This window comes from Oncorhynchus masou, unplaced genomic scaffold, assembly GCF_036934945.1.
Source record: "Oncorhynchus masou masou isolate Uvic2021 unplaced genomic scaffold, UVic_Omas_1.1 unplaced_scaffold_4168, whole genome shotgun sequence".
NCBI lineage: Eukaryota > Metazoa > Chordata > Actinopteri > Salmoniformes > Salmonidae > Oncorhynchus > Oncorhynchus masou.
Window position 1 is genome coordinate 1 of NW_027010565.1, and position 24,647 is coordinate 24,647.

At 47.0% G+C, this 24,647-nt stretch overlaps 1 pseudogene; it reads left to right on the forward strand.

Annotated features, from left to right (window-relative positions):
* The first annotated feature begins 10,911 nt into the window (after nt 1–10,911).
* LOC135534926 (neurturin-like) lies at nt 10,912–18,173 on the forward strand (annotated as a pseudogene).
* Nucleotides 18,174–24,647: the final 6,474 nt, after the last annotated feature.

Sequence of the window (24,647 nt, forward strand, 5' to 3'; positions counted from 1 at the left end):
CTCTCTGTTAGACCACTAGCTGTCTGTCTCTCTGTTAGACCACTAGCTGTCTGTCTCTCTGTTAGACCACTAGCTGTCTGTCTCTCTGTTAGACCACTAGCTGTCTGTCTCTCTGTTAGACCACTAGCCGTCTGTCTCTCTGTTAGACCACTAGCCGTCTGTCTCTCTGTTAGACCACTAGCCGTCTATCTCTCTGTTAGACCACTAGCTAGACCACTAGCCGTCTGTCTCTCTGTTAGACCACTAGCCATCTGTCTCTCTGTTAGACCACTAGCCGTCTGTCTCTCTGTTAGACCACTAGCCGTCTTTCTCTCTGTTAGACCACTAGCTAGACCACTAGCCGTCTGTCTCTCTGTTAGACCACTAGCCATCTGTCTCTCTGTTAGACCACTAGCCGTCTGTCTCTCTGTTAGACCACTAGCCGTCTGTCTCTCTGTTAGACCACTAGCTGTCTGTCTCTCTGTTAGACCACTAGCCGTCTGTCTCTCTGTTAGACCACTAGCTGTCTGTCTCTCTGTTAGACCACTAGCTGTCTCGCTGTCAAGGAACTGCCGTAAATTATGTTTACGTAACCTGGGCCCTATCTAACTCTGGATTATCTAATGTTATGGTGAGAGTGGGGCCCTATCTAACTCTACACTGTCTCTGTAACCTGGATTATCTAATGTTATGGTGAGAGTGGGGCCCTATCTAACTCTACACTGTCTCTGTAACCTGGATTATCTAATGTTATGGTGAGAGTGGGGCCCTATCTAACTCTACACTGTCTCTGTAACCTGGATTATCTAAGGTTATGGTGAGAGTGGGGCCCTATCTAACTCTACACTGTCTCTGTAACATTAGATAATCCAGGTTATGGTTAGAGTGGGTACCTGCATGAAAGTAGAAAAAGCCTGTTGACTCAACCTACTTGCAGAGATACGCCAAACCCATCCTGCTCTCTTTCATGTTGCCTAGACGGTTTATGACTCTGCTATACAGTAAATGCTTTTAGTTTCTGTTGTCCTAAACTACCTGGCAATGATAAGCCAGGCCAGCTAGTTAACAGGTTTGATACAGACCAACAGGTAGATATAGACCCACAGGTAGATACAGACCCACAGGTAGATACAGACCCACAGGTAGATATAGACCCACAGGTTTGATACAGACCCACAGGTAGATACAGACCCACAGGTAGATACAGACCCACAGGTAGATACAGACCCACAGGTAGATACAGACCCACAGGTAGATACAGACCCACAGGTAGATACAGACCAACAGGTAGATATAGACCCACAGGTTTGATACAGACCCACAGGTAGATATAGACCCACAGGTAGATACAGACCCACAGGTTTGATACAGACCCACAGGTAGATATAGACCCACAGGTAGATACAGACCCACAGGTTGGTACAGACCCTAAATCACAGGTAGATACAGACCCACAGGTAGATATAGACCCACAGGTAGATATAGACCCACAGGTTGGTACAGACCCACAGGTTTGATACAGACCCACAGGTAGATATAGACCCACAGGTTGGTACAGACCCACAGGTTTGATACAGACCCACAGGTAGATATAGACCCACAGGTTGGTACAGACCCTAAATCACAGGTAGATATAGACCCACAGGTTGGTACAGACCCACAGGTTGGTACAGACCCACAGGTTGATACAGACCCACAGGGTTTCCATCATTTAAATCTATTATGTAATGTAATTACACTGCAATAAACAATGTAAACCGTTCCAACCCTCCTTCTGGCCACAATAACTGTTCCATTCCAACATTCCAACCTTCAACCTTCAACCATTCCAACCTTCAACCTTCAACCACTCCAACCTTCAACCTTTCCAAACATTCCAACCTTCAACCATTCCAACCTTCAACCATTCCAACCTTCAACCATTCCAACCTTCAACCATTCCAACCTTCCAACCATTCTAACTTTCCTTAGATATTATTCTCTGCACCAGTCCGGACTTATGTTTGGTCCTCTGAGTACTTTTTCTCACTCTCTCTCTCTCTCTCTCTCTCTCGCACACACACACACACACACATTTTGTCCTAAGAGAATTATTCTCTTATCAAATCTGGTGAACCACTTTGGAGAGTTCTGGTCTGGCTTTGCTCTCCTGTTGGTTTGCTGTTTCCAGACCTGGTCTGGGGAAATGTTTTGCTTTCTGCAGTCAAGATGAATCAAATACTAACTGGCTAATGATGAGGTTGTACTGTACTATCCCTGAGAGAGAGAGAGAAACTAGAGTGCGAGAGACTGGAGAGTGCGAGAGACTGGAGAGTTCGAGAGAGACTGGACAGCGTGCGAGAGAGAGACTGGACAGCGTGCGAGAGAGAGACTGGACAGCGTGCGAGAGAGAGACTGGACAGCGTGCGAGAGAGAGACTGGACAGCGTGCGAGAGAGAGACTGGACAGCGTGCGAGAGAGAGACAACGAGAGAGACTAGACTAGACACCGAGAGATAGAGGCACAACTACGAAAACATAACCAACTAAAATGGGCCACAACTCCTGCAGCTCTGTCGCACGATGAGTATGTACATAGTCAATGGTAGGCTTCAAGGGGACTTCTATGGTAGGTACACCTACAGCTCATCTCTTGACAGTAGTACTGTAGACTACTTTATCACTGACTCTCTCAGAGCGTTCAGTCAGCCCACCGACACCCCTATCAGACCACAGCAAAATCACAGTCTACCTAAACAGAGCAATACTCAATCATGAGGCATCAAAGCCAAAGGAACTGAGTAACATTAAGAAATGCAATAGATGGAAGGAATGTAGTGTGGAAACCAAAAAACAACAAGGCAACAACAAATTCAATCCCTTTTAGACAACTTCCTGGACAAAACGTTCCACTGTAATAGTGAAGGTGTAAACTTGGCAGTAGAAAACCTAAACAGTATATTTGACCTCTCAGCTTCCCTGTCAAATCTAAAATAAAATAAAACAGAAAACCAAAGAAAATGAACAACAATGACAAATGGTTTGATGAAGAATGCAAAAACCTAAGAAAGAAAGTGTCAAACCTGTCCAACCAAAAACATAGAGACCCGGAAAACCTGAGTCTACACCTTCACTATGGTGAATCACTAAAACAATACAAAAATACACTACGGAAAAAGAAGGAACAGCACGTCAGAAATCAGTTCAATGTCATTGAAGAATCCATAGACTCGAACCACTTCTGGGAAAATTGGATAACATTAAACAAACATCAACACGAAGAGTTATATATCCAAAACAAGATGTATGGGTAAACCACTTCTCCAATCTTTTTGGCTCTAAAACAAAGAACAAACAGCAAAAATATATACATGATCAAAATCAAATCTTAGAATCAACTACTAAAGACTACCAGAACCATCTGGATTATCCAATTACCTTGAATGAACTACAGGCGGAAAAAAAACCCTCCAACCCAAAAAGGCCTGTGGTGTTGATGGTATCCTTAATGAAATGGTCAAATATACAGACAACAAATTCCAATTGGCTATACTAAAACTCTTTAACATCCTCCTTAGCTCTGGCCTTTTCCCCAATATTTGGAACCAAGGACTGATCACCCCAATCAACAAAAGTGGAGACACATTTGACCCCAATAACTACAGTGGGATATGCGTCAACAGTAACCTTGGGAAAATCCCCTGCATTATCATTAACAGCAGACTAGTTCATTTCCTCAGTGAAAATAATGTACTGAGCAAATGTAAAATTGGCTTTTTGCCAAATTACCGTACAACAGACCACGTATTCACCCTGCACACCCTAATTGACAAACAAAACAAAGGCAAAGTCTTCTCATGCTTTGTTGATTTCAAAAAAAGCTTTTGACTCAATTTGGCTGCTAAACAAATTAATGGAAAGTACACCAAATCCATGTACACAAACAACAAGTGTGCGGATAAAATTGGGGAAAAAACACATTTTTTTCCACAGGGCCGTGGGGTGAGACAGGGATGCAGCTTAAGACCCACCCTCTTCAATATATATATATCAATGAATTGTTGAAGGCATAAGAACAGTCTGCAGCACCCGGCCTCACCCTATTAGAATGATGATCTGGTGCTTCTGTCACCAACCAAGGAGGGCCTGCAGCAGCACATAGATCTTCTGCACAGATTCTGTCAGACCTGGGCCCTGCCAGTAAATACTTGAACAGTTCTAGAACCCATTGCCCTTCATGGTTGTGAGGTCTGGGTCCGCTCACCAACAAGGAATTCACAAAATGGGACAAACACCAAACTGAGACTCTACATGCAGAATTCTGCAAAAATATCCTCTGTGTACAACGGTAAACACCAAATAATTAATGCAGAGCAGAATTAGGCCAATATCCACTAATTATCAAAATCCAGAAAAGAGCCATTAAATTCTACAACCACCTAAAAGGAAGCGATCTCTCCCAAACCTTCCATAACAAAGCCATCACCTACAGAGATGAACCTTAAAAGAGTCCCCAGCAAGCTGGCCCTGGGGCTCTGTTCACAACCACAAACACACCCCACAGAGCCCCAGGACAGCAGCACAATTAGACCCAACCAAGTCATGAGAAAACAAAGAGTATTACTTGACACACATTGAAAGAATTAACAAAAACGGTGCAAACTAGAATGTTATTTGGCCCTGAACAGAGAGTACACAGTGGCAGAATACCTGACCACTGTGACTGACCCAAACCTAAGGAAAGCTTTGACTATATACAGATCAGGTAAAATAGCCTTGCTATTGAGAAAGGCCGCTGTGGCAGACTTGACTCTCAAGAGAAGACAGGCTATGTGCTCACTGCCCACAAAATGAGGTGGAAACTGGAGCTTCATTTCCTAACCTCCTGCCAAACGTATGACCATATTAGAGACACATATTTCCCTCAGATTACACAGACCCACAAAGAATTTGAAAACAAACCCAATTTTGATAAACTCCCATATATCTATTGGTTGAAGAACCACAGTGTCACAGCAGCAAGATGTGTGATCTGTTGCCACAAGAAAGGGGTAACCAGTGAAGAACAAACACCATTGTAAATACAACCCATATTTATGCTTATTTTTTTCCCCTTTAGTACTTTAGCTATTTGCACATCGTTTACAACCCTGTATATAGACATAATATGACATTTGAAACATCTTTATTCATTTTGTTTACTGTTAATCTTTATTGTTTATTTAACTTTGGTTTGTTATCTACTTCACTTGCTTTGGCAATGTTAACATATGTTTCACATACCAATAAAGCCCTTAAATAGAAATTGAGAGAGAGACTAGACAGGGAGAGAGAGACTAGACAGGGAGAGAGAGACTAGACAGGGAGAGAGAGAGAGACTAGACAGGGAGAGAGAGAGAGACTAGACAGGGAGAGAGAGAGAGGGGGGAGAGAGAGAGAGACACACTAGATCGCGAGAGAGAGACTAGATCGCGAGAGAGAGAGAGAGAGAGAGAGAGAGAGAGAGAGAGAGACTAGGCAGTGAGAGAGAGAGACGAGAGAGACTAGACAGCGAGAGAGAGACTAGACAGCAAGAGAGGCGAGAGAGAGACTAGAAAGCAAGAGAGAGAGACTAGACAGTGAGAGAGAGAGCGAGAGAGACTAGATAGCGAGAGAGAGACTAGACAGCGCGAGAGACTAGACAGCGCGAGAGAGACTAGACAGCGAGAGAGAGAGACTAGAAGCGAGATACTAGACAGCGAGAGAGAGACAGAGAGAGAAGAGATACTAGAAGCGAGACACGAGACACGAGACAAGAGATACTAGACAGCGAGAGAGAGAGACTAGAAGCGAGATACTAGACAGCGAGAGAGAGAGACTAGAAGCGAGATACTAGACAGCGGAGAGAGGAGAGACTAGGCAGCGAGAGAGAGAGAGACAGCGAGAGAGAGACAGCAAGAGAGAGAGACAGCGAGAGAGAGAGACTAGACAGCGAGAGAGAGAGACTAGACAGCGAGAGAGAGACTAGACAGTGAGAGACAGCGAGACTAGACAGTGAGAGAGAGAGAGACTAGACAGTGAGAGAGGAGACTAGACAGTGAGAGAGGGAGACTAGACAGTGAGAGAGGAGACTAGACAGTGAGAGAGGGAGACTAGACAGTGAGAGAGAGAGACTAGACAGTGAGAGAGAGACTAGACAGTGAGAGAGAGAGACTAGACAGTGAGAGAGAGAGAGACTAGACAGTGAGAGAGAGAGAGACTAGACAGTGAGAGAGAGAGACTAGACAGCGAGAGAGAGAGACTAGACAGTGAGAGAGAGACAGAGAGAGAGACTAGGCAGTGAGACAGAGAGAGAGACTAGGCAGTGAGAGAGAGAGAGAGAGAGAGAGAGACTAGACAGCAAGAGAGAGAGAGACTAGATAGCGAGAGAGAGACTAGACAGCGAGATACTAGACAGCGAGAGAGAGAGAGACTAGAAGCGAGACACTAGACAGTGAGAGAGAGAGACAGCGAGAGAGAGACAGCGAGAGAGAGACAGCGAGCGAGAGAGACAGTGACTAGACAGTGAGAGAGAGAGAGAGACTAGAGAGAGAGAGAGAGAGAGACTAGACAGTGAGAGAGAGAGAGAGACTAGACAGCGAGAGAGAGAGAGAGAGACTAGACAGTGAGAGAGAGAGAGAGACTAGACAGCGAGAGAGAGAGAGAGTCTAGACAGTGAGAGAGAGAGAGAGACTAGACAGCGAGAGAGAGAGAGAGAGAGACTAGACAGTGAGAGAGAGACTAGACAGCAAGAGAGAGAGAGAGAGAGAGACTAGACAGCGAGAGAGAGAGAGACTAGACAGCAGAGAGAGAGAGAGACTAGACAGCGAGAGAGAGACTAGACAGCGAGAGAGAGCGAGAGACTATACAGCGAGAGACTATACAGCGAGAGATTATACAGCGAGAGACTATACAGCGAGAGACTAGACAGCGAGAGACTAGACAGCGAGAGAGAGAGAGAGACTAGACAGCGAGAGAGAGAGACTATACAGCGAGAGAGAGACTATACAGCGAGAGACTAGACAGCAAGAGAGAGAGAGAGAGACTAGACAGCGAGAGAGAGAGAGAGAGAGACTAGGCAGCAAGAGAGAGAGTCGGAAACAGAGGTGGTAATTATTTTAAATTGACAGCACCTACTATAGTGCCACAGTCCCTAATGCCAGAGGAGAGAGAGGAGAGGGAGAGAGGGAGAGGAGAGGGAAGAGGGAGAGGAGAGGAGCGAGAGTGGAGAGGAAGAGAGGGAGGAGAGGGGTAACAGCTTGTTTATATATACACACATGTTCACTGAGGGACCTAGAATCTGTGGCTCAAATGGTACCCTATGCCCTTTGGTCTTTGGTCAAAAATAGTGCACTATAATAGGGAACAGGGTGCCATTTGGGAGACACAGCTAGAGGCTCTACTGGAATTCTTCACGTAGCAGAATACGGTAGGTGTGGCTTACAGATTCCTGGTGGAGAACAAATTATTTTCCCTCTCTTTCTCTAGAAGCACATGACTTATAAGCACACACCACATTCTTACACGCCAACAAGCAATGTAGGATTATTTTGTTGCTCCCAGATGGTGCTGCAGCTCATTCTGGTAGAGCATGGCTCTTGTAATGCCAGGATTGTGGATTCAATTCCTTGGGCCACCCATCCCTAAAATATTTATTTTACCTTTATTTAACTCGGCAGTTAAGTACAAATTCTTATTTTCAATGACGGCCAAGGAACAGTGGGTTAATTGCCTGTTCAGGGGCAGAATGACAGATTTGTACCTTGTCAACTCAGGGGTTTGAACTTGCAACCTTCCGGTTACTAGTCCAACGCTCTAACCACTAGGCTACCCTGCCACCTCTACACTCTAACCACTAGGCTACCCTGCTGCCTCTACACTCTAACCACTAGGCTACCCTGCCGCCTCTACGCTCTAACCACTAGGCTACCCTGCGCCTCTACGCTCTAACCACTAGGCTACCCTGTCGCCTCACACTCTAACCACTAGACTACTACCGCCTCTACACTCTAACCTGGCTATCCTGCCGCCTCTACACTCTAACCACTAGGCTACCTGCCACCTCTACACTCTAACCACTAGGCTATCCTGCCTCTACACTCTAACCACTAGGCTACTCTACCTCCTCTACACTCTAACCACTAGGCTACCTGCCACCTCCACTCTAACCACTGAGCTGCCCCTGCCACCTCTACACTCCCTAACCACTAGGCTACCTGCCACCTCTACACTCCTAACCACTAGGCCTGTCCTGCCGCCTCTGCACTCTAACCACTAGGCTACCCTTGCCACCTCTACACTCTAACCAGTAGGCTACTCTACCTCCTCTACACTCTAACCACTAGGCTATCCTGCCGCCTCTACACTCTAACCACAAGGCTACCTGCCACCTCTACACTCTAACCACTAGGCTACTCTGCCGCCTCTACACTCTAACCACTAGGCTATCCTGCCGCCTCTACACTCTAACCACTAGGCTACCTGCCACCTCTACACTCTAACCACTAGGCTATCCTGCCGCCTCTACACTCTAACCACTAGGCTACTCTACCTCCTCTACACTCTAACCACTAGGCTACCTGCCACCTCTACACTCTAACCACTAGGCTACCCTGCCACCTCTACACTCTAACCACTAGGCTACCTGCCACCTCTACACTCTAACCACTAGGCTATCCTGCCGCCTCTACACTCTAACCACTAGGCTACCCTGCCACCTCTACACTCTAACCAGTAGGCTACTCTACCTCCTCTACACTCTAACCACTAGGCTATCCTGCCGCCTCTACACTCTAACCACAAGGCTACCTGCCACCTCTACACTCTAACCACTAGGCTACTCTGCCGCCTCTACACTCTAACCAGTAGGCTACTCTACCTCCTCTACACTCTAACCACTAGGCTATCCTGCCGCCTCTACACTCTAACCACAAGGCTACCTGCCACCTCTACACTCTAACCACTAGGCTACTCTGCCACCTCTACACTCTAACCACTAAGGCTACCTGCCACCTCTACATCTAACCACTAGGCTACCTGCCACCTCTACACTCTAACCACTAGGCTACTCTGCCGCCTCTACACTCTAACCACTAGGCTACCTGCCACCTCTACACTCTAACCACTAGGCTACCTGCCACCTCTACACTCTAACCACTAGGCTACCCTGCCGCCTCTACACTCTAACCACTAGGCTACCTGCCACCTCTACACTCTAACCACTAGGTTACCCTGCCGCCTCTACACTCTAGCTACTAGGCTACCCTGCCGCCTCTACACTCTAACCACTAGGCTACCCTGCCGCCTCTACACTCTAACCACTAGGCTACCTGCCACCTCTACACTCTAACCACTAGGCTACCTGCCACCTCTACACTCTAACCACTAGGCTACCTGCCACCTCTACACACTCTAACCACTAGGTTACCCTGCCGCCTCTACACTCTAACCACTAGGCTACCCTGCCGCCTCTACACTCTAACCACTAGGGCTACCCTGCCGCCTCTACCTCTAACCACTAGGCTGCCACTGCCGCCTCTACACTCTAACCACTAGGCTACCCTGCCGCTCTACACTCTAACCACTAGGCTACCCTGCCGCCTCTACACTCTAACCACTAAGGCTACCCTGCCGCCTCTACACTCTAACCACTAGGCTACCCTGCCGCCTCTACACTCTAACCACTAGGCTATCCTGCCGCCTCTACACTCTAACCACTAGGCTACTCCTGCCGTCTCTACACTCTAACCACTAGGCTACCTGCCACCTCTACACTCTAACCACTAGGCTACCTGCCACCTCTACACTCTAACCACTAGGCTACCTGCCATCTCTACACTCTAACCACTAGGCTACCTACACCTCTACACTCTAACCACTAGGCTACCTGCCACCTCTACACTTCCAACCACCAGGTTACCCCGCCGCCTCTACACTCTAACCACTAGGCTACCCTGCCGCCTCTACACTCTAACCACTAGGCTACCCTGCCGCCTCTACACTCTAACCACTAGGCTACCCTGCCGCCTCTACACTCTAACCACTAGGCTACCCTGCCGCCTCTACACTCTAACCACTAGGCTAAATGGCATATATCATTCTGCAGACTAAATGAGTATTTGGGGCTGCAGTTCATTATCTGCAGCCTAAAAGCAAACTGACAGCAGAGTAATGGCCTCTGACAAGAAAACAGTTGTGTTTAAGCCCTTGGCTCTTGTGATGACTGTTGTGTTGAAGGAGGAATCTCAGCCATGTGAAAGAGATGAAGGAATAACGGGTAAATCATTGCTCAGTCCCCAAAACAAGACATATATTCCATTTTAGGCTTTACAACAGTCTTCACACACAGTAGTGTAGCCAAACCTTCTAATAGTTCACAGGATTATCGAAGGGAAATGTTTCTACGAGATCACAGATGTAACAGTGTGTTAACATGTTCAACTGGTTCATTCTCTCTCTCTCTCCCTCTCCCTCTCCCCTGTCCCCTCTCCTCTCTCCTCTCTCTCTCCCTCTCCCTCTCCCCTGTCCCCTGTCCCCTCTCTCTCTCCCCCTATTTCTCTCTCTGCCTCTCTGTCTCTCTCTCTCTCCTCTGTCTCTATAATGTCTCTCTCTCTCTCTCCTGTCTCTCTTCTGTCTCTCTTCCTCTGTCTCTCTCTCTCTCTCCTCTCTCTCTCTTTTCTCTGGCAGATTTTCAATGCTCCTCCAAATTCTAAGATGAAGTTATGGAAAGGCGCCAGTTTGTCTTCATGCTGTGTGCCACGTTACTGTTCCTCCTCCTCACTAGAAACATCCTGGTTATTTACTGACCTGCAAGACTTCAACCTAGGATAGCGTTGCTGCCATCATCTTCATCATCACCATCATCATTATCGCTCAAAACCATTGTCACTATCAGTGACAAAGCCAATACCACCACCACCACCACCATTATCTTCAGGAGCATTATCATCATCATCACCATTATTATTATCATCATCATCATCGTCTTCCTCCTCATCCAGGATGAAGGCTGGGCTCCACAGAACAGTGCGGGCTGTAGACACCATCAGCTCTCTCCTCTCCCAGTGCAAGTTAAAATAAACAGTTTTTGTTTCCATAGCCACCGGCGTGTTATAGATGAGGTGATGTGGGGAAAGGTTGTCATGGCGCTGACAGTGGGGCTTAGTAACTCTCGTTGTGTCCTATAAACCTATTCGGGCCCACAGGCCTCAGATAAAAGAACAATTCACTGCCTGGGGAATGTTGTTGAGATAAGAGACATAATAACCTGCCGTCACATCACCTCACACATCACCTCACACATCACCTCACACATCACCTCACACATCACCTCACACATCACCTCACACCACCTCACACCACCTCACACATCACATCACACATCACATCACACCACCTCACACATCACCTCACACCACCTCACATCACCTCACACCACCTCACAAATCACCTCACACCACCTCACCCCACACCACCTCACATCACCTCATACATTACCACACGTCATCTCACACACCATCTCACATCACCTCACACATCACCTCTCACATCACATCACACCACCTCACCTCATCTCACACATCACCTCACACCACCTAACAAATCACTCACAAATCACCTCACACATCATCTCACACATCACCTCACACATCACCTCACACCACCTCATACCACCTCACACCACACCACCTCATACCACCTCACACCACATCACCTCACATCACCTCACAAATCACATCACACCACTGCACAAATCACCTCACACCACCTCACATCACACCACCTCATACCACCTCACATTACCTCACACACCACCTCACACCACATCACCTCACCTCACACCAACTCACATCACCTCATATCAAACCACCTCACACATCACACCACCTCACCTCACGACACCTCATACCACCTCACCTCACGACACCTCATACCACCTCACACCACCTCCCCTCACACTACCTCCCCTCACACCACTCACCTCACACCACATCACCTCACCTCACCTCACCTCACACCACCTCACCTCACACCACCTCACCTCACACCACACCACCTCACACCACCTCACACCACACCACCTCACACCACCTCACACCACACCACCTCACGACACCTCACACCACCTCACATCACACCACCTCACACCACCTCACATCACACCACCTCACGACACCTCACATCACATCACCTCACACATCACCTCACACCATCTCACACCACCTCACACCACCTCACATCACATCATACAATACCACACACCACCTCACACCACCTCACATCACATCATACAATACCACACACCACCTCACACCACATCACATCATACATTACCTCACACCACCTCATACCACCTCACACCACATCACCTCACACACCATCTCACATCACCTCACAAATCACCTCACACCACCTCACACCCCCTCACATCACACCACCTCATACCACCTCACACCACACCATCTCACATCACACCACCTCACACCACACCACCTCACACCACCTCACACCCCTCACATCACCTCACATCATCTCACACATTATCACACACACAACCTCACCCCACACCACCTCACCTCACACCAACTCACACCACCTCACATCACCTCATATCAAACCACCTCACACATCACACCACCTCACCTCACACCACCTCACCTCACGACACCTCACACCACCTCCCCTCACACCACCTCACCTCACGACACCTCACACCACCTCCCCTCACACCACCTCACACCACACCACCTCACATCACATCACATCACCTCACCTCACCTCATACCATCTCACACCACCTCCCCTCACACCACCTCACCTCACACCACCTCACCTCACACCACACCACCTCACACCACCTCACACCACCTCACACCACCTCACACCACCTCACCTCACACCACCTCACCTCACACCACCTCACCTCACACCACCTCACACCACATCACCTCACACCACCTCACGACACCTCATACCAACTCACACCACATCACCTCATACCACCTCACACCACCTCACACCACATCATACATTACCACACACCACCTCACACATCACCTCACACCATCTCACATCACCTCACACCACCTCACATCACATCATACATTACCACACACCACCTCACACCACCTCACACCAACTCACACCACCTCACATCACATCATACAATACCACACATCACCTCACACACCACCTCACACCAACTCACACCACCTCACATCACATCATACAATACCACACACCACCTCACACATTACCTCACACCACCTCATATCACGCCACCTCATATCACGCCACTTGATATCACGCCACTTGATATCACACCACCTCACACCACACACTACCTCTCACCACCTCTCACCACCTCACACCACCTCACACATCACATCAGGCATTACCACACACCACCTCACACATTACCTCACACCACCTCATATCACGCCACCTCATATCACGCCACTTGATATCACACCACCTCACACCACACACCACCTCTCACCACCTCTCACCACCTCACACCACCTCACACATCACATCATGCATTACCACACACCACCTCACACCACCTCACACCACCTCACACCACCTCTCACGACACCTCATACCACCTCACACCACCTCACCTCACACCACCTCACACCACCTCACATCACATCATACAATACCACACACCACCTCACACCACCTCACACCATCTCACATCACATCATACAATACCACACACCACCTCACACACCACCTCACACCACCTCATATCACGCCACTTGATATCACACCACCTCACACCACACACTACCTCTCACCACCTCACACCACCTCACACATCACATCATGCATTACCACACACCACCTCACACCACCTCACATTACCTCACACCACCTCATATCACGCCACCTCATCAGCCACTTGATATCACACCACCTCACACACACACCACCTCTCACCACCTCTCACCACCTCACACCACCTCACACATCACATCATGCATTACACCACACACCACCTCACACCACCTCACACCACCTCTCCCATACACCTCATACCACCTCACACCACCTCACCTCCCACCACCTCGCACCACCTCACCACCTCACATCACATCATACAATACCACACCACCTCACACCATCTCACATCACATCATACAATACCACACACCACCTCACACACCACCTCACATCACATCATACAATACCTCACACAACCTCACACACCACCTCACACATCACCTCACACATCACCTCACACCACCTCATATCACGCCACTTGATATTACACCACCTCACACCTCTCACCACCTCTCACCACCTCACACCACCTCACACATCACATCATGCATTACCACACACCACCTCACACCACCTCACACCACCTCTCACGACACCTCATACCACCTCACACCACCTCACCTCACACCACCTCGCACCACCTCACACCACCTCACATCACATCATACAATACCACACACCACCTCACACCATCTCACATCACATCATACAATACCACACACCACCTCACACACCACCTCACATCACATCATACAATACCCTCACACAACCTCACACACCACCTCACACATCACCTCACACATCACCTCACACCACCTCATATCACGCCACTTGATATCACACCACCTCACACCTCTCACCACCTCTCACCACCTCACACCACCTCACACATCACATCATGCATTACCACACACCACCTCACACCACCTCACACCACCTCTCACGACACCTCATACCACCTCACACCACCTCACCTCACACCACCTCGCACCACCTCACACCACCTCACATCACATCATACAATACCACACACCACCTCACACCACACCATCTCATCACATCATACAATACCACACACCACCTCACACACCACCTCACATCACATCATACAATACCTCACACAACCTCACACACCACCTCACACACATCACCTCACACATCACACTCCACCCACCTCATCACGCCACTTCATATCACACCACCTCACACCACCTCACCTCACACACCACCTCACACCACCACCACCTCACACCACCTCACACATCACATCATACATTACCACACCACCTCACACCACCTCACACATTACCTCACACCACCTCATATCACGCCACCTCATATCACGCCACTTGATATCCACACCACCTCACACCACACACCCTTCACCTCTCACCACCTCTCACCACCTCACACCACCTCACACATCACATCATGCATTACCACACACCACCCCTCACACCACCTCTCAGGACACCTCATACCACCCTCACACCACCTCACCTCACACCACCTCACACCACCTCACACCACCTCACATCACATCATACAATACCACACACACCACCTCACACCATGTCACATCACATCATACAATACCACACACCACCTCACACACCACCTCACATCACATCATACAATACCTCACACAACCTCACACACCACCTCACACATCACCTCACACATCACCTCACACCACCTCATATCACGCCACTTGATATCACACCACCTCACACCACTCACCACCTCTCACCACCTCACACCACCTCACACATCACATCATGCATTACCACACACCACCACACCACCTCACACCACCCTCTCACGACACCTCATACCACCTCACACCACCTCACCTCACACCACTCGCACCACCTCACACCACCTCACATCACATCATACAATACCACACACCACCCTACACCACCTCACACCATCTCACATCACACTTCACAATACCACACCACCTCACACCACCTCACATCACATCATACAATACCTCACACAACCTCACACACCACCTCACATCACCTCACACATCACCTCACACCACCTCATCACGCCACTTCATATCACACCACCTCACCTCACACATCACCTCACACCACCTCACACCACCTCACACCACCTCACACATCACATCATACATTACCACACATCACCTCTCACACCACCTCACACCACCTCACACCACCTCATACCACCTCACACATCACCTCATACATTACCACACACCAACTCACCTCACTTCACACCAACTCACATCACCTCACACACCACAACACCTCACACCACACCACCTCACATCACATCACCTCACACCACACCACACCACCACACACCACCTCACTTCATCACACATCACCTCACACCACCGCACAAATCACCCCACACCACCTCATAACTCCTCACACCACCTCACATCACACCACCTCACATCACACCACCTCACATCACCCCACCTCACACCACACCACCTCACATCATCTCACACCACCTCACCTCACACCACCTCACACCACCTCACACCACCTCACACATCACATCATACATTACCACACATCACCTCTCACACCACCTCACACCACCTCATACCACCTCACACATCACCTCATACATTACCACACACCACCTCACTTCACCTCACACACCACCTCACACCAACTCACACCACACCACCTCACATCACCTCACCTCACACCACCTCATATCAAACCACCTCACATCACCTCATATCAAACCACCTCACACATCACACCACCTCACCTCACACCGCCTCACACCACCATCTCACATCACCTCACACATCACCTCACACATCACCTCACACCATCTCACATCACCTCACACATCACCTCATACATTACCACACACCACCTCACATCATCTCACACACGACCTCACATCACCTCACACATCACATCACCTCACACATCACATCACCACACATCACCTCACACATCGCCTCACATCATCACACATCACCTCACACCACCTCACATTTCCCTGCACTGCCAAGGGTGCTATAGGCCTAGAGTAGAAATATAACAGGTAGAGCTGTACTTCATGTTGTATGATCCTTCAACACAGCTTTTCATAGGCTGATGATGTGTTATGTGTTTCTATCCAGCAACATTAGACAGAAAGGAAATTATATCTGGTGAATGCTGAAAGTCACTGGGATGTGGCAGAGGTTCTGGTTTGAGTCAATAGCTATCTCTTTTTTGTGTGTCCGAGGCCTGAGGAGAGGTGTAGAATAGATTGTTCTGATCTCAAGCCTCCCTGTCCCTATATCCTGCCATGCCTGCGTCTCTGTCTGTCTGTCTGCCTCACTTCCCTTGTCTGTCTGTCTGTCTGTCTCTGTTTGCCTCACTTCCCTTGTCTGTCCTGTCTGTCTGCCTCACTTCCCTTGTCTGTCTGTCTGTCTGCCTCACTTCCCTTGTCTGTCTGTCTGTCTGTCTGCCTCACTTCCCTGGTCTGTCTGTCAGACCAGGGAAGTGAGGCAGACAGACAGACAGACAGACCAGGGAAGTGAGGCAGTCTGTCTGTCTGTCTGCCTCACTTCCCTTGTCTGTCTGTCTGTCTGTCTGTCTGTCTGTCTGTCTGCCTCACTTCCCTTGTCTGTCTGTCAGACCAGGGAAGTGAGGCAGACAGACAGACAGACAGACCAGGGAAGTGAGGCAGTCTGTCTGTCTGCCTCACTTCCCTTGTCTGTCTGTCTGTCTGTCTGTCCTGTCTGTCCATCTGTCCTGTCTGTCTGTCTGTCTGTCTGTCTGTCTGTCTGTCTGTCTGTCTGTCTGTCTGTCTGCCTCACTTCCCTTGTCTGTCTGTCTGTCTGTCTGTCTGTCTGTCTGTCTGTCTGTCTGTCTGTTCGCCCTACTTCCCTGCCTCTGTACCTGTTTCTACCCCTATCTAAGTGTCCTCTCTCTCCATCTCCTTCCAGTCTCCCACCTTCTCCAGAGCTTCACCGAGGGAGAACTGAAGAAGGTGATCGGGACTCTGATTGACAGGAGTAGCAAGAGGGAGCGGCAGGAACAGTAGAGAGGAGAGCCAGGAGAGCCCTCCCAGACGACTAAGGGAGCTAAGAGTGGGCGCAGGAAGAGGTTAAAGCCGTGTTCTTTGCGGGAGGTGGAGGTGACTGTGGGGGAACTGGGGCTGGGCTACGACAGCGACGACTCTCCTCTTCAGGTACTGCAGCGGCAGGTGCACTCGCGCGCCGCGACGACGCAACTATGACATCGCCCTGGAACACACGCAGGAGGGCTGGCTCATTAAAAAGGGGCGGAGAGACAAGGTGCAGTACAGCCCGTGCTGCCGGCCTTATCGCGTACGAAGGATATCTCCTTCCTGGATAACAACAGTCGATACCACACGGTGCAGGAGGTGTTGGCACGGGAGTGTGGCTGTGCGTGACCCTGGGGGAGGTGTAAACGTTGTAACGACCACATCCTCTGAACCACCAATGAGTAATGGCTACTGGGATGATGTCTTAAGAGAATAATATGATGTCTCAGTGTGGATGCAATGCCTCATGAAAAGCGAGACTTGTCATCGCAGGTGCTATGGTCACGTGATGCAGTGAAGTGTCGGCTCTGGAGGCGTTGTTGTGCAATTCGATCCCCGAACTTGGGGCCTGTTCCCGGAAAGATCCGTGGAGTTTTCTTTTATCCGTCTTGTTTCAAGGCAGCGTTCAGGAGGACCCAGCATTAAAATTAAACAACAATATGCTCTATCATAGAGAACAGAATTAATTGTTATGTACATGTATTTCAGTTGATACATGGATATTACCCACGGATACCGGATTACAGCGAAACAGGATGATGTCTGTGGATGAACTTTTGACTTTGGGCCAATAACAGGAGGGCGACATGTTGGCGAACATTCAGATAGATGTGATTGTCTGTCACATGGAATATATCTGCGATCAGCTCTGTGAATTCCATTCCTATCTGCAAGGTTGTGAACCTTTCACCTCATGGAATGTGAGTCTGCCCTCTGGTGGCGTTGGAGCTGCAGGATCTCCATGTTCTATTGAAGGAGCACCAATGCCTTCTGGGATATCACGTCAGGTCTAGTTCATTTTGTCATGTGCACGCAATGAAATGCTTACTTGTAGATTCATTCTCGGCGATGCGACATAATAAAGAGACAGAAGTCAATAAATTAAGAATAATTAAAAAATATAAGTGACATTTAAATATCGTCTGACTTTCCGGGGTCCATGGATACTGGGTACGGGAAGCTGGAGCAACAGGATGACGTTCTGAATATGAATCTGTGTGGATGTATTCAGGGATGGAATTCAAGGATGTTGTGTACCGATCAGCTTGAGCTTATAGACTCTGGCATTTTTACTACACAAGGTCCAAAATCTGTGCAATGGGATATTTTAATAGAAAAAATAGCTAGCCAGTGGGCTACATGGGTATATTTAAAAAGTACTAGCCTCGGGCTATTTGTATGGAACTGGTTGAGGGCAACACACCTGTAGTACTGAGTATGGACCCAGGAGTGTGGACCCGGTAGAACAGTACTGAGTATGGACCCGGTCACTAGAACAGTACTGAGACCCGGTCACTAGAACAGTACTGAGTGTGGACTCCGGTCACTAGAACAGTACTGAGTGTGGACCCGGTCACTAGAACAGTACTGAGTGTGGACCCGGTCACTAGAACAGTACTGAGTATGGACCCGGTCACTAGAACAGTACTGAGTATGGGCCCGGTCACTAGAACAGTACTGAGGGACCCGTCACTAGAACAGTACTGAGTGTGGATCCGGTCACTAGAACAGTACTGAGTATGGACCCGGTCACTAGAACAGTACTGAGTGTGGACCCGGTCACTAGAACAGTACTGAGTGTGGACCCGGTCACTAGAACAGTACTGAGTATGGACCCGGTCACTAGAACAGTACTGAGTATGGACCCGGTCACTAGAACAGTACTGAGTATGGGCCCGGTCACTAGAACAGTACTGAGTGTGGACCCGGTCACTAGAACAGTACTGAGTATGGACCCGGACCCGGTTACTAGAACAGTACTGGAGTGTGGAGTGAGTATGGACCCGGTCACTAGAACAGTACGGAGTATGTGGCATGATCAATAGAGAGAAACTCTTCTGTTTTTGAAATCAGAAAGGAATGATAAATGTTTCATTCAAAATATTGATCAAGGACCTTTACTGGACCATTATCAAACATCTTCCCTTCCTTCCAACTGCATACAAACCTCCATGGAGATATCACAAAATGTCTGCCGTCTAGATATCACAAAATGTCTGCCGTCTAGATATCACAAAATGTCTGCCGTCTAGATATCACAAAATGTCTGCCGTCTAGATATCACAAAATGTCTGCCGTTATCACTAGATATCACAAAATGTCTGCCGTCTTATCTTCTCTAAAATTATGAGATGTTCTGTGGCATTTTTGTCTAAGGGTGTTCCAGCAAAAACACAAGCATTATATCTTTGTTATTTCCATTCGAGGCTTTTATCTAGTACTCTTCAAAAAATAACTTTCTCCAAACACAATCACGATCAGTAATTCACTGACATAATGTCCTCCTAAGCGTTTGCCAATACATTATGTAAGAACTCACTGTTTGATTTTATTGCTGTGGTTTCAGATTACAGGTTACATAATTACAGAATATTCTTAAACTTTAAAGTGCTGAAAGAAATATATAACCTTTTAAATATATAATCCATTATATAATTCACATCCCTGATTAATGTGAACAATAAGTTTATAGACCCTATGGGCCCTGTTCAAAAGTAGTGCACTATTAAGGGTGCCATTTTGTATGAACACATAGAAAACGAATCAATATGTTAATCTGAAAGTATTCAGAATGACTTTTTCCACATTTTGCTAGAGGCCTTATTCTAAAATGGATTCAATAGTTTTTTCCCCTCATCAATTTACACACAATAACCCATAATGACAAAGCAAAAAGGTTTTTAGATGTTTTTTATTTTTTTTATTTTTTATAAATTAGCAAAACATATCACATTTACATAAGTATTCAAACCCTTTACTCAGTACTTTGTTTTAGCACCTTTGGCAGCGATTACAGCCTTGAGTCTTCTTGGGTATGACGCTACAAGCTTGGCACAAATGTATTTGGAGAGTCTCTCATTCTTCTCTGCAGATCCTCTCAAGTTCTGTGAGGTTGGATGGGGAGCGTTGCTGCACAGCTATTTTCAGGTCTCTCCAGAGATGTTCGATCTGGTTCATGTCCCGGCTCTGATTAGGCCACTCAAGGACAATCAGAGACTTGTCCCAAAGTCTCTCCTGCATTTTTTTGGCTGTGTGCTTAGGGTCGTTGTCCTGCTGGAAGGTGAACCTTCGCTCCAGTCTGAGATCCTGAGCGCTCTTGAGCAGATTTCCATCAAGGATCTCTGTACTTTGCTCCGTTCATCTTACCCTCAATCCTGACTAGTCTTCCAGTCCCTGCCGCTGAAAAACATCCCCACAGCATGATGCTGCCATCACCATGCTTCACCATAGGGATGGTGCCAGGTTTCCTCCAGACATGCCAAAGTGTTCAATCTTGGTGTCATCAGACCAGAGAATCTTGTTTCTCATGTTCTGAGAGTCTTTAGGTGCATTTTGGGCTGTCATGTGCCTTTTTACTGAGGAGTGGCTTCTGTCTGGCCACTCTACCATAAAGGCCTCATTGGTGGAGTGCTGCATCTCTGGATGAACTTTCCAGAAGGACAACCATCCTGGCTGTCCTTCTGGAAAGTTCATCCATCTCTACTGAGGAACTCTAGAGCTCTGTCAGAGTGACCATCCAGTTCTTGGTCACCTCCCTGACCAAGGCCCTTGTCCCCTGATTGGTCAGTTTGGCTGGGTGGCCAGCTCTAGGAAGAGTCTTGGTGGTTCCAACTTCTTCCATTTAATAATGATTGAGGCCACTGTGTTCTAGGGGACCTTTAATGCTGCAGAAATGTTTTGGTACCCTTCCCCAGATCTGTGCCTCGACAGAATCCTGTCTTGGAGCTCTACGCACAATTCCACAACTCATGGCTTGGTTTTTGCTCTGACATGCACTGTCCACTGTGGGACCTTATATAGACAGGTGTGTGCCTTTCCAAATCATGTCCAAATCAATTGACTCCAATCAAGTTGTAGAAACATCTCGAGGATGATCAATAGAATGCACCTGAGCTCAATTTTGAGTCTCATAGTAAAAGGGTCTGAATACTTATGTAAATAAGGCATTTCTGTTTTGTATTTTATTTTTTATTTGTAAATATCTAACAACCTGTTTTCACTTTGCCATTATTGGGTATTGTGTGTAGATTGCTGAGAAAAAAAAACATTTATTTAATCCCTTTTAGAATAAGGCTGTATTGTAACAAAATGTGGGGAACATTCAAGGGGTCTGAATACTTTCCGAATGGCGCTGTATAAGGCCATGAGGTTTACCTGACCTGGGAAATCTCTGGCGTCTGATTCTGTCTGTGTATTTATTTGGAAGTAAATGATGGTTTGAAGAATATTTATCTAGTAGACATAGCAGCTTACCCATTTGTTGAGCAACTGTGCCAAAATGTGTTTTTTTTAATCTAACATACTGACTGCTACATAAATCTAATATCTATTTCAAAGAGTTCCATCATCATTATTTAGTTCCCTCATTTCTAAACACACAATTTAGTTTTCTCCTTCTTGTTTATATTACCCTACATGGATTTAATGGTGTTAACCAGCTGCTTTGCAAATTCCCAGTGGTGGAAAAAGTACTCAATTGTCTTGGGAGTAAAAGTAGGTTCCCTAATAGAAAATGACTCCATTAAAAGAGAAAGTCACCTAGTGAAATACTACTTGAGAAAAGTCTACAAGTAATATGGTTTTAAATGTACTTAAGTACAGTCACAGTGGTGGAAAAGGGTACCAATTATCATACTTGAGTAAAAGTAAATGCTATACATCAAATTCTGTATTAAACAAACCATACAGCCCCGTTTTCTTGTTTTTCTTTATTTATGAACAGCAAGGGGCACACTCCAACACTCAATCACTTGCAAAAGCTGGATTTGTGTTTCGAGAATCCGCCAGGTCAGAGGCAGTAAGGATGACAACGCGTTATATTGGTAGTAGAGGTCTTCTCGGGTCCAACCTGAACGGACATGAGGACTATCAAATCTGGACTAGAACCATATCTAAGCGACCCGAGTAACAAAAAAAATTTTTTATCAGCCAAGTTGCTCTTCTGGTTAACGAATAGTTATTTATATGTTGGCTAGTGTAACAGTATAACTTTAGACCGTCCCCTCGCCCATACCCGGGCGCGAACCAGGGATCCACTGCACACAATCAACAACAGTCACCCCTCGAAGCGTCATTACCCATCGCTCCACAAAATCCGGGGCCATTGCAGAGCAAGGGGAACTACTACTTCAAGGTCTCAGAGTAAGTGATGTCACCGATTGAAACGCTATTTAGCGCGCACCGCTAACTAAGCTAGCCGTTTTACATCCGTTACACTAGGGCTTTATAAGTGAAATATAAAATATGCTATAGCTATGTAGAGCTGTGATTGGGTCTATTCGGGTCCACTAGTTGTAGTCACAGTACATAGATCCGATTGATAATCAAACAGGACCAGACCCAGCACGAGGGAATTTTTTAGAATTTTGTATCCCAGAACCGCTCTGGTCACTGGTTGGATCTCGTATATTCGGGTTCAGGTGGACCTGTGAAGAGCTCTAATTGATAGGTGTGTGAATTGACCATATTTCCGTCCTGCCTGAGCATTCAAAATGTAACGAGTGCTTTTTGGTGTCATGGAAAATGTATGGAAGTAAAAAGTACATATTGCTTCAATAGTGAAGTAAAAGTAAACATTTTCAAAAATATCAATGGTAAAGTACAAATTTCCCGACTTAAAACGACTTTTAATTGTCGATAACAAACAGCAGGGAGCAGGTCTCAAACGGAAGATGCGATATCCGCGCTCATAAAACCCAGGGTTGTTACACTACTCCTCCTTTCAAGGGTCGTTACAATACAATAGATGTCCTTTTCCACCACGTATAATGTTTTTCTGACAACGTATTACCCCACTTCTGTCCCAAATAATGTATCTACATTTTTCAGACGTGGTCCGGAATCATCCATCCCAGCGTTTTCAACATCACACCTGAAACCTATGACCCATTCTAGGCCTTCTACTGCTTACAATTATCTCACTATCATAATATTACAGGTATCGTGCACTATATAGAGAATAGGGTGCCATTTGGGACACCATTTTTTAAAACATTTTTTTAATGCTCTACTATTCGATTGATTTTTCCTTATATTATCTTTACTACCTTTCCTTACCGCGAAAATCGAAAATGACTGTCGTTACTGGTACGACACGTGATTGGGCAATGCATGGTCTGAAGTGTAATGTAAAGAGGAGGAGGAGGTGTGCGCTATTCATACCAACATTACATTACGCATTGCACACTAGAGGAACAGGTGACAAGAACACCAGGTGAGACCACTTTCTCTTCACACGCGAACACTTGAACAAGTACCATTTTTGTTGGGTAATCGTATACTTCATTATTGCTTAGTTGTGGTATGTTAGTTGCATTATTTTTGATAGATAGTGGTTTGAAGTTATGGCATTGAAAAAAACGTTGTGTAAGTGTTGCCTGTGACAACAGAGTACGACTCGTTTTTTTATGAAAGTGGTGTAAATTAAGCAAATTAAGGAGACATTTTGCATATGATATTGATATGAAACACTAAAATACCTAATGCAATTGCAATATGAACATATCTGCAATTATGATGGTTAATGATTAATTGACTATTGAACTGACTTGTGATGGCTTGGTGCACATACATAGTAACAGGTCTTGTAGGGGTAGTTTAGTG